Here is a 15,366-nt window from a genome sequence, read left to right on the forward strand (position 1 = left end):
AGTCAACCTGAGGGATCTGGCTCAAATCAAAATGACTAAGATTATGATTGATTTACAATTTGTTTCAAAACAAGCTAGTTTTAAAGGAGGGAATTCAAGTGGAACAATACAGGCCTTAGCTATGAGTTAGTAATTGTCAAAGCTGAGAGATCAAACACACTCAACTTTCATGCTTAAAAAATAACTTCAGGTTCTCTACCACAGCCTTAAAGCGTCCGTTCGCTGGAACTATATAGTATGTGATACGTCAAAGGATACACTTGGCACTACTTCACAACTGTTTTGTTTAGGGGCTGTTAAAAAGTCATTACAGGAAGCCAGGTGTGGGGGCACATGCATTTAATCCCAGCACTTGGGAGGCAGAGGCAGGATCGCTGTGAGTTCGATGGTCTACAAAGCGAGTCCAGGGCAGCCAGGGATATACACAAAGAAACCGTGTCTCGAAAAACAAACAAACAAAGCCATTACACTCAACAATTTATGGTAGAAACTACTTCCTGACTGTTACAAAAATATTAGGAAGATGTCAAAAACACAGAGGCTGCCTTGCATTATAGAGGTGGGTGTGACAGAAACATTTTCCACTTGCTAAGGAAAGTCACTGCCCAAAACAATGTGGGGATAGAGGGGCTGAAGGGATGGGTAGTTCAGGAAAAGAAGCCATGCTCAGAGATTCTGTCTCAGAAAATAAGGTACAGTCATCTAAGAAGAGCAAGACACCAGAGGTTGACCTCTGGCCTCCAGTCTCCAGTCACACAGGAACATGCACACAAGTACACACAAACACGTAGGCACACCACACACACAAAATAAAATATTCCCAGCACACAGCGGCAGGTGGATCTCTGAGTTCAAGGCCAGCTTGGTCTACAAAGAGAGTCCAGAACAGCTAAGGCTACAGAGAAAACAATGGTCTTGAAAAAAAGTAAAAATATAATAATAATAATAGCTTAAGGCACAAAAGTGTCAGTGAACACCGCAAACACACTCTCTTGTAAGGTGAGCGCCTATGATGCCTATGTCACTAAGCACAGATTAAAAAACAAAACAACAGGGCCAGCCAGGCATGGTGGCTCACTCCTTTAGTCCCAGCATTCCGGAGGCAGAGGCAGAGGCAGACAGATCTCTCTGAGTTTGAGGACAGCCTGGTCTACAGAGCAAGTCCAGGATAGCCAGGGCTACACAGAGAAACCCTGTCTCAAAGAAAAAAACAAAACAACAAAACCACCAAAGGGCCTGCAGCAGCAAGGAGTCAACCTACGAATCCCAAAAGTTGGCCTCTGACTACCACAACAGCCGCTGCCGGTATAATGATCAAAAATCAAAACAAAAATACCTAATCTTGCTAAAGAAAGAGAAAGGCTGAATCAGAATAAAGATATTCTCCTAAAAGTTCACCAGAATGGCCAAGACTGCTCCCTCAACACTTCCCAACTGTATTTTTAGTTTTTACTTCAACAAGTAGCAATGCAATTCACATGTGGTAAGCACAGATGCCTGGAAGACCAAACCCCTAGTTTAAATCTCTTCCAACGCCTCAAGAATTACAGCTATCCAGCCTGGTCTACAGAGCCAGGTCCAGGACAGTCAGGGCTGCACAGAGAAACCCCGAGTCTTGAAAACAAACAAACAAAAAGAATTACAGCTGCAAGCAGTTGAAAACAGTGACCTTTAAAAAGGCCCTCACAATACCACCGGCAAAACAGAACAAAATAAAGCTTCCCCTCCGGTAATACTGCCACAGGGAGGGAGGTGCGGCAAGGGTTTAAGGGAAACTGCTAACTGGGACCCCGGGATTCAAAGCGAGGCTCAACTAAAGAAAGGGAAGAGCTGCAGATGGGAGACCAGGAGAGCATAGTTTTCACATCTTTGCAAACTCAGCCTCCAAACCCAGACACACAGGTGAGCCCAGAAAGGTCGGCTGAACCAAAGAGGCGCTAACGCCGGTAACTTCCTCAGAAAAAGGAATGACAAGGTGGCAGGAAAACATGGGACAGGTTGCTGAGCCTAGGGGTGCCGGTAAAGTCCCCGCAGCGGTTCTACAGAAATGATGGCTATGTCTTTATATCCATACCGTGGCTGCTACAGTGTCCCCATTAAGCGCGCGCCCCTTTCTGGTGCCAAGCAAGCACAATGCCCAGGCGCTGGCAGTGGGCACGCGGGATTCTACCTCGAAGGAAACCCAAATGGGAAGAAGGTAGGTCAACTTCTGTCCAGTCTGCACCCTAAATTATACCTTCATACCACGCTAATAAATTATGCAAACGGTTTATTGGGACACGGTGTGGGTCTGGCGCACTGATAAGCGCTCTACTCGCCCCACTTCATTGCACCTTCATAGTCTGAAGAGGCAGGGACGGGATAGGGGCAGGATTGGTACTCTCCCCCCTCCTTTTTTCCCGTCATCACAGAAACACAAAGAGTATGAAGTGACTTGCGAAGGGAACAGAGCTAGGAATCGGTACCACGTCCCACGGCTCGGCAGTAGCCGAAGCACGGTGCATAGCGCAGAGACCTGGGGGCCTCCCGACCGCCCCAGCTCCTGCCAGCGCCCCAACTCCGGCACCAGGCCCACAAGCGGCGCGGAGGGCCCGCCTCCTCCGGGAAGGCCCCGCGAGCGGAGACCGGCCTGGGCCGCAGCTCGCTCGCCCGCGAGGCCTAGCCCACCCGACGCCCACCTCCCGCTGACGCCGAGCCTGCGTGGGCCCTTCGGCGGCCCGGCCGGGTCGCCTCACCTGGTTGCGTCCCCAGAGCTCGTCCCCCGGCCGGCGGTCTTGGGCGGCGACGAGGAGGGGGAAGGAGAAAAGAAGGAGGGCCAGGAAGAAAGGACCGGGGAAGGGAAGAGGCGGGGTGGCCGCGGAGGAGGCGGGCGCCGCCGGGCCGGGGGTCAGAGGAAGGGGGAGCGCACAGAGACACGACGACCGCCAGCGAAAACGCCGAAGAGCCGCTCGGCGCCCGCAGCCCGGCAGGAAGTGACGGGGGAGGGGCCGCGCCCGCCCCCGGCCCCCGCCCGCCTCCATGCCGGCCCCACCCCCTCTTTGGCTGGAACCACAAGTCCCGGCGGGCACCGCGTCCTGCCTGCGCTCTCTATGTGCGTAAGAGCGACAGAGGCCAGGTTTGGCGCTGTTGGGTTGCGGGCATGCTGGGAGTTGTAGTTTCCCAGAAGCTCGATCTAGGCAGGAAAACTAGGCCTAACTTCCTTTCTTTACTGGTTTTATGTTTCCTTCCTTCATAGTTACACCTTCTTCTGTATGTCAACATTTGTTAACCTACTGCTGTGTACAAGGTCAGAAGCTGGCCGGACGTGGTGCCGCACGCCTTTGATCCCAGCACTCGGGAAGCGGAGGCAAGTGGATTGCTCTGAGTTCGAGGCCAGCCTGGTCTACAAAGCAAGTCCAGGACAGCCAAGGTTATACAATGAGAGTGCAGAAGTCCATGCCCTCATGGAGTTTACGTTCTACTGTAGAAAGCTCAGTAAATGAACTCTGACCCTAAAACAGACAAGCACAAGTGCTTTCTGGTTGCTTTCACACCGGTCTAAACTGAGTGTGGTTCTGTGCACAAAAGGCTGGACGGCTGGTGTGGGTTTGTTTGATGTGGTCCTGGGGATTAAACCAAACTTCAACCACCAAGCTCCATCTCCCACTCAGCAGGAAGCCTTTTTATTGTAGCCTTAGCAGCTCTTTTTTTTTTTTTTTTTTTTTCTCTCCTGGTTTGGTTTTTTTCAAGACAATGTTTCTTTCTTTCTCTGTGTAGCCTTGGCTGTCCTGGACTCAGAGATCCACCTGCCACCTGCCTCTGCCACCTGAGTGGTGGGATTAAAGGTGTTCGCCGCCACCACCTGACCCAATTTTTTTTTTTTTCTTAAATGTGTATGTGGGAGGCAGGGGGGGTGTATATATGTGTGAGTTCAGGTGTCCACAGAGTCCAGTGATGTCACTTCCTGTCTGGTGTAGGAGTCCAGTGATGTCACTTCCTGTCTGGTGTAGGAGTAGGTTGTGAGATATGTCCTCTTCAAGAGTCGTAAGTACTCAGAGCTGATGAGCCATCTCTCCAAGCCTGCCTCAGCCCTCTTCTGAGAGGCAGGGGAATCAGGACTTTAGCACTAGGAAGATGGGCTCCTTGTGGGAGCTTATGGGAACTGAAGCGTCTCTGGGATCCTCTGCGGGAAGCTATGGGTGAAGCACTACAGCAGAGATCATTCCTAGGATACCCACGACTCTGGGGTCCATCCCTACACCAAAAGCACATAAATAAAACATAACATCACATGCACCTTTAATCCCAGCACTTGGTTTTGGTTTTGGGTTTTTTTTTTTTTTTTTTTTTTTTTTTTAAGATATATTTATTTACTATTCATACAGTATTCTGCCTGCATGTACACCTGCAGGCCAGAAGAGGGCACCAGATCTCACTATAGATGATTGTGAGCCATCATGTGGTTGCTGGGAATTGAACTCAGGACCTTTGGAAGAGCAGACAGTGCTCTTAACCACTGAGCCATCTCTCCAGCTCTGGTTTGTTTGTTGGTTTGTTTATTTGTTTTTGCTTTTCAGGTTTTTTTTTTTTTTTTTGGTCTTTTTTTGTTTTGTTTTGTTTTGTTTTTTCAAGACTGGGTTTCTCTGTGTAGCCTTGCCTGTCCTGAACTCGTTTTCTAGACCAGGCTGGCCTCGAACTCACAGCGGTCCAGGATTAAAGGTGTGCGCCAACATGCCCAGCCTAATCCCAGCATGTGGGAGGCAGAGGCAGGCAGATCTCTTGAGTTTGAGGCCCTTGTCTACAGAGGGAGTGCCAAGACAGCCAGGGCTACAGACAAAAACCCTGTCTGGAAAGACCAATATATACGGGCCGGGCAGTGGTGGCACATGCCTTTTATCCCAGCACCTTGAGAGACATAGGCAGGTGGATCTCTGTGAGTTTGAGGCCAGCCTGGTCTAGAAAGGGAGTCCAGGACAGCCAAGGCTACACAAAGAAATGCTGTCTCAAAAAAACAAGGGAGGAAAAAAAGAAATATGCTAAACAAACGAAGAATTTTTAACATTTTTATTTATTTAATGTGTTAACCATACGGTGTTTTGTCTGCATTATATCTGTATTCCATGAGTGTAAAGTGCCTTAGCAGGTCAGAATAGGGGTCAAGTCCCCTGGGACTAGAGTTACAGACCTACAGACAGTTGTGAGCCCCAACATGGTGGCTGGGAGTCAATCTCAGAGCCTTTGGGAAAGCAATGAGTGCTCTTAACCACTGAGCCATCTCTCCAGGTCTTTTAGTAGTTTATTATGTGTTTGAGCATGGTTTTGCCTGCATGTGTGTTTACCTGGTAACAGCAGAGGCCAGAAGGTATTGGATCCCCCCTCACCCCACCCCCATCCCCCATAGCTTCCAGGCAGGTGCTGGGAATCGAAGCCAGGTCCCCAGGTCCCCAGGTCCCCAGTTGCCAGTGTTTAACCTCATGCCATTGTTCCAGCCCCTAATTTATTCTTCTTTATTTTATTATTTATTTTATGTATATCAGTGCTCTATCTGCATGCACACTTATATGCCAAGAAAGGGCATCAGATCTCATTATAGATTGGTGTGAGCCACCATATGGCTGCTGGGAACTGAACTCAGGACCTCTGGAAGAGCAGCCAGTGCTCTTAACCGCTGAGTCGTCTTTCCAACCATTTTTCTTTTTGTTTTTTGTTTTTTTTTTTTTCCTTTTTTTTTTTTGGTTTTTGAAGACAGGCGTTCTCTGTGTAACCTTGGCTGACCTGGACTCACTTTGTAGACCAGGATGGCCTCAAAGTCACAGAGATCCGCCTGCCTCTGCCCCTCTGAGTGCTGGGATTAAAAACATGTGCCACGGGCTGAAGAGATGGCTGAGAGGTTAAGAGCACTGGCTGCTCTTCCGGAGGTCCTGAGTTCAATTCCCAGCAACCACAAGGCGGTTTACAACCATCTATATGAGATCTGGTGCCCTCTCCTGGCCTGCAGGTGAACATTCAGGCAAAACACTGTATACCTAATAATAAATAAATATTTTTTTTAAATGTACCACAATGCTCAGTAGAAAAGACCTTTTAAGGTATAACACAAAATTTAGGACCTTTGAAGAAAAAAATTACAACATTTGATGTCATTAAAAATAAAAAATATGCCAGGCGGTGGTGGCTTACGCCTTTAATTCCAGCACTCGGGAGGCAGAGGCAGGTGGATCGCTGTGAGTTCAAGGCCAGCCTGGTCTAGAAAGCGAGTCCAGGACAGTCAAGGCTACACAGAGAGACCCTATCTCAAGAATAAAAAATAAAAAATAAAAAAACAAAAAATATAACTGTATTAGTCAATATTCTCTAGAGTGGGCCGGACCTGGTGGTGCGCTCCTTTAATCCGAGCACTCAGGAGGCCGAGGCAGGAGGATCCCTGTGAGTTCGCGGTCAGCCTCGTCTACAAAGCAAGTCCAGGACAGGCAAGGCTAACACAGAGAGACTGTCTCGGGGGAAAAAAAAAAGATTCTCTAGAGTAACATTACAGAATGAAAATCTCTCTCAATGTCTCCCCCCCCCCCCCGTGTGTGCCCCCCCCCCCCGTGTGTGTGTGTGTGTGTGTGTGTGTGTGTGTGTGTGTGTATAATGAATGGATGTGCTAGCAAGGCCAGGGCAAGCGGGCAAAGAGCAAAGGCTTCCTTCTTCCATATCCTCATATAGGCTTTCAGAAGAAAGTGTTGCCGGGCGTGGTGGCGCACGCCTTTAATCCCAGCACTCAGGAGGCAGAGGCAGGCGGATCGCTGTGAGTTCGAGGCCAGCCTGGTCTACAAAGGGAGTCCAGGATGGCCAAGGCTACACAGAGAAACCCTGTCTAGAAAAAACAAAAACAAAAAACAAAAAAAAAAAAAAGAAGAAGAAGAAAGTGTTACCCAAATTAAAACTGTGTCTTCCAGTCGGGCAGTAGTGGCGCACACCTTTAATCCCAGCACTTGGGAGGCAGAGGCAGGTGGATTCCTTTGAGTTCGAGACCATCCTGGTCTACAAAGCGAGTCCAGGATATTCAAGGCTGAACAGAGAAACCCTGTCTCAGGGGGAAAAAAAACAAAAACAAAAACTGTGTCTTCCTACCTCAGATTAAAAGCATGTCATTTCCCAACCCAAAAAGTCTGGATTAAAGGCGCCTCCTACCTTAAAGATCCAGGTAAAAGTGGATCCTTCACTCGGGAGGCAGAGGCAGGCGGATTGCTGTGAGTTCGAAGCCAGCCTGGTCTACAAAGTGAGTCCAGGATGGCCAAGGCTACACGGAGAAACCCTGTCTCGAAAAACCAAAAAAAAAAAAAAAAAAAAAAAAAAGTGGATCCTTCTACTTCAAGCAGAAATCCCAGGGTCACCAACATCAATGTGTGAACTCACAGCCATCTGTAACTCCAATTTCTGGGGATCCAGTGCCCTCTTCTGGCTTCTGTGGCCATTGTAAACAGGTGTACATACAGGCAAAACACCAACGCACACCAAGTACAAATAAATATGCCAGGCATTTGGGAGGCAGAGGCAGGGGGATTGCTGTGATTTCAAAGGCCAGCCTACTCTACAAAGCGAGTCCAGGGCAACCAAGGCTACACAGAGAAACCCTGTCTCAGGGGGGAAAACAACAACAACAACAAAACAACCCACCTCCACGTCACTGATCATCACTGAAGGAAGTCTGGACAGGAACTCTAAGAGGCTGGAAAATTCTGGAGACTGCAGCTGATGCAGAGGAGTGCTGCTTACTGACTTACTACTTGCTCAGCCCGCTTTCTTTTTTTGTTTGTTTGGTTTTTTGTTGTTGTTTTGGGGGGGGGGTGTTTTTTGGTTTTTTTGAGACGGGGTTTCTCTGTGTAGCCTTAGCTGTCCTGGAGTCATTTTTGTAGACCAAGCTAGCCTCGAACAGCCTGCTTTCTTATAGAACCCAAGACCACCTGCCCAGGGCTAGCACCACCCTCCATGGACTGGGTGCTCCTTCATTAGTCACTAAAAAAGAAAATGCCTCATGACTGAATCTTATGGAGAGTCCCTCCTTTTAGATAACTCTAGCATGTGTCAAGTTGACATAAGACTAGCTAACATCAGGCCGGGCATGGTGGCGTGCGTCTTTAATCCCAGCACTCGGGAGGCAGAGGCAGGCAAATCACTGTGAGTTCGAGGCCAGTCTGGTCTACAAAGGGAGTCCAGGACAGCCAGGGATACACAGAGAAACACTGTCAAAAAAAAGACTAGCTAGCACCAATACCATGTCTCAAAAAAAAAAAAAAAAAAAAAAAAAAGCCCAGGAAAATAAAATAAAGAAATGAAATAAATATGTATATTTTTAAAGTCTGACAGGGCTTTGTATAGAAGTGTTATGTACTCTGAGGAAGTGAAGATGTAGGCTGGAGAGATGGCTCAGAGGTTAAGAGCACTGGCTGCTCTTCCAGAGGTCCCGAGTTCAATTTCCAGCAACCACATGGTGGCTCACACCCATCTATAGTGAGATCTGAAGCCCTCTTCCAGTAGGCAGAACAATAAATAAATAAATTGTTAAAAAAAAAAAAAAAAAAACCAACCTTTTTTTTTTTTTTACTTTAGCCAGTGGTGTGGTAGCACACACCTTTAATCCCAACACTTGGGAGGCAGAGGCAGGCAAATCTCCCTGAATTCGAGGAGAGCCTGGTCTACAGAGCGAGTTCCAGAACGGCTAAGGCTAACACAGAGAAACCACACTTCAGGGTGGGGGTGAGGGGACACTGTATTTTACTTTATATATATAAGTTTTTGGCATGCATGCCTAATGCCAGAAATGTCAGAAGAGGTTATCAGATTCCATGGAGCTAGAGCTACAGATGGCTGTGAACTGCCATGTGGGAGCTGGGAATAGAACCTTTGTTAAAGCAACACCTGTTAGCCACCGAGCCAATTCTCTAACCCACATGTTTTTTGTTTTTGTTTTTAATTATTTTTGCACTTTTAATCCCACCACTAGGGGGGCAGAGGCAGGTGAATCAATGTGAGCTCAAGACCAACCCGATCCACAGAGTGAGTTCTAGGATAGCCAGGGCTACACTGAGAATCATTGTGTTGAAAAAACAAAACAAAAATGAAAATGAAAGAAAGAAAAGCAGCATGTTCTTGAATTGGTTCTCTCCTGCCACCATGTAGGTCTAGGGAATTGAACTCTTGCCACATATGGCAGCCAGTGCTGAACCCACAAGGGCATCTTCTCTGTCCAACAGAGTCTCTTTGTTGGTTTCCCACTGAGTATGCCAGGACACTTGGCCCACCAGTTTACCAGGATTCTTTGGACCCAAATTCATGTCCTCACACTTGCAGGGCTAGCCTATCCACTGAGCCATTGCCACAGCCCTGGGTTATTTTATTTTATTTTTTTGATATATGGCCTGATTTAACCTAAGTTAGCCTCCCGCTTGCTATTGGCTGAGGACAAACCTGACTATCAGATCCTCTTATGTCTTTGTACAGAGTGTTGGCATTACAGATGTGTCTCACTATGCTCAGTTTACACACTGCTGTGAATGGAACCTGGGGCTTTGTGCATGCTAGGCCAGCACCCACCATCCATTCCTCAGCCCAGACTTTGCCATTTTGTCTCTTACCACAGTCAGTCAAATGAAGTTGACAGTATCCCACACCTTTAATTGCAGCAGTCAGGGAGGCAGAGGCAGGTGGATGGCTGTGAGCGAGTTAGAGGCCACCCTAGTCTACAAAGCGAGTCCAGGATAGCCAGGGCTACATAGAGAAACCCTGTCTCCAAAAACTAACAAATGGCTGGAGAGATGGCTCAGAGGTTAAGAGCACTGGCTGCTCTTCCAGAGGTCCTGAGTTCAATTCCCAGCAACCACATAGTGGTCATAACCATCTCTAATGATGTCTGATGCTCTCTTATGCCATGCAGGTGTACATGCAGGCAGAACATTGTGTACATAATAAATAAATAAATCTTTTGTTTTGTTTTTATTTTTGAGACAGGGTTTCTCTGTGTAGCTTTGGCTGTCCTGGACTCTCGTTGTAGACCAGGCTGGCCTCGAACTCACAGCAATCCACCTGCCTCTGCCTCCCAAGTGCTGGGATTAAAGGAGTGTTGCACTGCAACTGGCCTGCTGTGTGACAAAAGTTTTCCTGGGGCAGCACAACACACATGTTCACTCACCTGATAGGGAATCCACCACAGACCAAAGTATAGATACCACCAAAGTCCAATGTGGTGACCTGGTGAGTTTTATTCAGTTCCTTGCAGGAATATGGGTGAGAGGTGACTTACAGGAGCAGAAATGACTCAAAGACAGCTGTGCCACCAAAGCCTGCCCCAGCATGGGGTGACAGCTCCCAAAATCTGGGAACCTGGAGCTCACTGCCAGCTTGCAGGAAACTCAACAGGAGGGAGACTGTCCTTTCCAGGTGCCTCAGTCTATCTAAAGCTGTTACAGGAAGCCTGGCTGGTTTCTGTTTCTTCCAAGTTTGATCTCAGTTTTGCAGCTGAGATTGTCTGAGAAGCTTCTCTGCAGCTTCTCCTGCTTACTGGGGTGGGGTGGGGCGGGGCCTAGTGAACCTGCTCAGTTTCATGGACTTTCAGAACCTATCTCCAGTTGTCTGCCTTCTGTCTGTTTAAGGAGCTTTCCTGCAGGATGGAACGCTTGCATCTCAGAAGAAACTGTTAAACAACTCTGATGAAGTGAACGTGATATAATACCTGGTAGTGACCGAAAATGCCCTAGCCCAGTGCTCCCAATTTCCTTCAAGAGCCCAGGAAAAGACGGTCTTCACAAACACAAAGTGAACTGCCAAGAACAAAGAATAAACTTTGTATCTAAGAATAAACATCTCTTCTGCCCACAGCACATGGCCCATCTGTTCATCAAATTAACTACACTTAGTTGCCTAATGTGTTGTCATTAGTCCCACTACAAAAATGCCAGAATGAAATGGAGAGACTCTCTCAAAAGATTAAAAACAGGTAACCTAATCTCAGCACTCGGGAGGCAGAGGCAAGTGGATCGTTGTGAGTTCGAGGCCAGGCTGATCTACAAATCGAGTCCAGGACAGCCAAGGCTACACGGAGAAACCCTGTCTTGAAAAACCAAAAAACAAAACAAAACAAAAAACAAGTAACCTGTAAATATCTTTTGTTGTTGTTGTTGATGATGATGATGATGACAACACTGTTGTAAAACTTTGTTTCTTTATTTTGTTGTTGTCTGTTTGTTTGTTTGTTTGTTTTTTCTCCAAGACATGGTTTCTCTGTGTAATAGCCCTGGCTGTTGTCGACCAGGCTGGCCTTGAACTCACAGAGATCTGCCTGCGTCTGCTCCCGCAGTGCTGGGGTTACAGGTGTACGCCACTGTGCCAGGCTGTTTGGGTTTTTGTATTGTTTTCAGACCATAGTTAAGGCTGAATGCAGGAACAAAACTGTTTCTAGGTCCAGCAGGCAGAATCACTGCCACACACGGGCAATCCCAGGAAGCTGGAGATGCTGACTCTGTTCTAGGCAGAGCAGGGGAGAGGGATGCCCCCGACATCTAGTGGGTAGAGAGTGCTTCAAGCACCTCACAACGGACAGCTTACCACCATCCCCAACTGGCAACGGTGCTGAAACAAAGAAAAAAATTTTGTTAATCATTTTCTCTTTTTTAAAAGATTTTTAAAAAAGATTTATTATGTGTACAGTGCTCTGCCTGCATGTACAACCACAGGCCAGAAGAGGGCACCAGATCTCATTATAGATGGCTGTAAGCCACCATGTGGTTGTTGGGAATTGAACTCAGGACCTCTGGAAGAGCAGTCAGTGCTCTTAACTGCTGAGCCATCTCTCCAGCCCCAAGAAAAATCTGTTGTAATTATTTTTAGACTTCTTTTTCTTTCTTTTTATTTATTTATTTATTTGTTTGAGACACGGTTTCTTTGTGTAGCCTTGGCTGTCCTGGACTCACTTTGTAGACCATGATGGCCTTGAACTCTCATCAATCTGCCTGCCTCCACCTCCCAAGTGTTGGGATCAAAGGCGTGCGCCACCATGCCCGGCTTGACTTCTTTCTCAACACAGGGTTTCTCTGTGTAGCCCCAGCTGTCCTGGAATTCACTTTGTACACTGGGCTGGCCTGGAACTCAGAGATCTGCCTGCCTCTGCCTCCTGAGTGCTGGGATTAAAGGTGTGCACCACCATACTGGGGTAGGTTTTTTTTTTTTTTAAAGAACTTTTAAAAATGTAAGCAATTTATTCAGATTACATCCCGATTGTTATCCCCTCACTTGTGTCTTCCCATTCCCCTCTCCTTCCCTCTTTCACCCTATTCCCCTCCCTTAGGCCTTTGACAGAAGGGGACCTCCTCCCCCACCATATGACCACAGCCTATCATGTCTCATCTGGATAGCCTGCTTCCCCTTCCTCTGAGAGCCACCAGGCCTCCCCACCAAGAGGAGTGGTCAAATAAGGGGCACCAGAGTTAATGTCATATTCAGTCCCTGCTCTTCAACATAACTGTGGAGAATGCACTGTCCATTGGCTAGATCTGAATAGGGTGGGGTAGTTTTTTTCTTAATGTGTTTGAATGTTTTGCAAACAGGTACATATATGTATATTGTACTGGAAGTTTTTCTTAACTTACTTTTTTTTTTTTTTTAATGTGCATTGGTGGTTTGTAGGTCCCCTGGATCTGGAGTTACAGACAGTTGTGAGCTGCTATGTGGGTGCTGAGAATTGAACCCAAGTCATCTGGAAGAGCAGCCAGTGCTTTTTTTTTTTTTTTTTTTTTTTTTTTTTTTTTGAGACAGAGTCTCTCTGTATTAGACTTGGCTGTCCTGGACTCACTTTGTAGACCAGGCTGGCCTTGAACTCACAGTGATCTGCCTGCCTCTGCCTCCTGAGTGCTGGGATTAAAAGCATGTGCTACAGTGCCGGCTGTAGCCAGCGCTCTTAATCACTAAGCCATATCTCCAGCCCCTGTAGTGGAAGTTTTGGGTATCTTATGTAAACATGTTTTTGTTTTGCTCCAAAGTGTGATGTGAAACTGCCTTTAGCTTATCCACAGCTGCTAACAGCCTGGTGAGACGGTCAATGATCTTTGTCACCTGGAAACTGCCTCGTGCAGGGGTCGTGTTCTTTGCCAGCTAGAAAACGTCCTTGTATGGAATCTGAGAACAGAGAGAGGGAGAGGAAGAGAGAGAGAGAGGGAGGAGGGAGGAGGAGAGAGAGAGAGGGAGGGAGAGAGGAGAGAGGAGGGGGAGGAGGGGGAGAGGAGGGCGGGGAGGAGAGGCGAGAGAGGGAGGGAGAGGGAGAGAGAGAGAGAGGGAGGGAGAGAGAGGAGGGAGGGGAGAGAGGGAGAGGGAGAGAGGGAGGAGAGAGAGCGGAGGGAGAGAGAGAGAGAGAGGGAGAGAGAGAGAGGGAGGGAGAGGGAGAGAGACCTTTGAGATGCTCCTAGACAGGGAAGGTTTGCTTTCTCAGTTCCTACTCTGAACAACAGTGCTCCAATAAAGAGATACCATTGGAACAGGGAATGTTAAATAGTCCAACTTTATGTCAATATTTTGTGCAACAACTGTTGGGATAATTCATAGGCAATTTCCTCAATCTATCATTTACCATTACATGGATTTTATCTTGCTGGCTGACTCTGACACAGATACTTTAGAAAAAATGTTTAAGGAAACACAGAGAATTCTGCCATGCTGGGGTTACAGATTGGTCAAAAAATACAAAGAGGAGATTTAATTAGCTATTTGGGTTGTAAAATAAGTCAACAAAAGAATTAGACCACATACAAAAGGTATAGATCCATAGACGCTACTTGCAACCTTTTTTTTTTTTTGGTTTTTCGAGACAGGGTTTCTCTGTGTAGCCTTGGCCATCCTGCACTCACTTTGTAGACCAGGCTGGCCTCGAACTCACAGCGATCCAACTGCCTCTGCCTCCCGAGTGCTGGGATTAAAGGCGTGTGCGCCACCACGCCCAGCTTAAATGTATTTATTTTTATTTTATGTGCATTAGTGTTCTGCCTGCATGTATGTCTGAATGAGTGTGCCAGATAATCTGGAACTGGAGTCACAGGCAGGTGTGAGCTGCCACGTGGGTGCTGGGAAGTGAACCCAGGTCCGCCAAATCTTTTTTTAAAAGAGAAAAAAGAAAAAGTTCAAAACCGACAGACATCCTCCCCCACCACATTAAAAAAAAAAAAAAAAAAAAAAAAAAAAGCCTACAGTATATGGCCTGTGCCCCTGGAGTTCAGAACAGGTTGTTGGATCCCCTGAAACTGGCATTATAGATGATGGTGACCCAGGTATAGGTTCTGGGAATCAGACCCAGTCCTTTAAAAGAACAGACAATGCTTTCAGCTGCTGAACCATGCCACCAACCCTTATTATCTTTCTGTCTGTCTGTCTATTCTATCTTTTGTTGTTTGCACAGAGTTTCTTTGTGTAGTCTTGGCTGTCCTGGAACTAGCTCCATAGACCAGACTGGCCTCGAACTCTGCCTTCCAAGTGCTGGGATTAAAAGTGTGCACCAGCACCACCACCCGGCATATTTTTAATTTTTGTTGTGAGAAGTATTTCTATGGGTCTATCTGTGGGTGTGCACTCACGCATGCATGGGTGTGTGAAGGCCAGAGTGACTTATTTCATTGGTCTCTACCTTTTTTTGTTTTTTGTTTTTTTGAGACAGGGTTTCTCTGTGTAGCCTTGGCTGTCCCAGATTTGCTTTGTAGATCAGGCTGGCCTCGAACTCACAGAGATCCACCTGCCTCTGCTTCCCGAATGGTGTTTTGCACCAAGTGCATTCAGTGGCCACAGAGGACAGAAAAGGGCATCAGATTTTGAGTTACTGGCAGCTGTGAGCTATGGCCCACTGATCCAGCCCTCCAGCCCCCTGATGATTATTATTGTGGGATTGGACAATGTGAGTAGATCAGAGAACTCTGGATTCCGTGCTCTTCTTCCGCTTTATAGATATCGTGTGTGTGTGTGTGTGTGTGTGTGTGTGTGTGACTCAGGTCCTTAGTGTAGTGTGACAAATGCCTTTGTCATTCTGAACCATCTCAGCGGCCCTTGCTACCATTTTGTTGCTGTTGTTGTTTTGTTCCCAAGTATACACATATTTCTAATTTTTCCCTCACCCTTGCACACTCTGACTTTCATTTTTCAAAAACTGACTACCAGCCGGGCGTGGTGGCGCAAGCCTTTAATCCCAGCACTCAGGAGGCAGAGGCAGGGGGATTGCTGTGAGTTCGAGGCCAGCCTGGTCTACAAAGTGAGTGCAGGATGGCCAAGGCTACACAGAGAAACCCTGTCTCGAAAAAAAAAAAAAAAAAAAAAAACCCCAAAAATAAGTTGACTACCTAGTTTTCTAACTTAAACAAAACCCCACCGATTTAA

At 47.1% G+C, this 15,366-nt stretch overlaps 1 protein-coding gene across 2 annotated transcripts in view; it reads right to left on the reverse strand.

Moving 5' to 3' along the window:
* The window catches only part of Stau1 (staufen double-stranded RNA binding protein 1), a 42,980-nt gene extending 40,002 nt beyond the window's left edge, over positions 1-2,978 (reverse strand). For both annotated transcript variants that reach the window (XM_051143823.1, XM_051143822.1), the window contains exon 1: positions 2,736-2,978. The gene's annotated coding sequence lies outside the window, so the exon portion shown is untranslated. The remainder of the gene's footprint in view (positions 1-2,735) is intronic.
* Between the last annotated feature and the right edge of the window lie 12,388 nt (positions 2,979-15,366).

Source organism: Acomys russatus, chromosome 4, assembly GCF_903995435.1.
Source record: "Acomys russatus chromosome 4, mAcoRus1.1, whole genome shotgun sequence".
Lineage (NCBI taxonomy): Eukaryota > Metazoa > Chordata > Mammalia > Rodentia > Muridae > Acomys > Acomys russatus.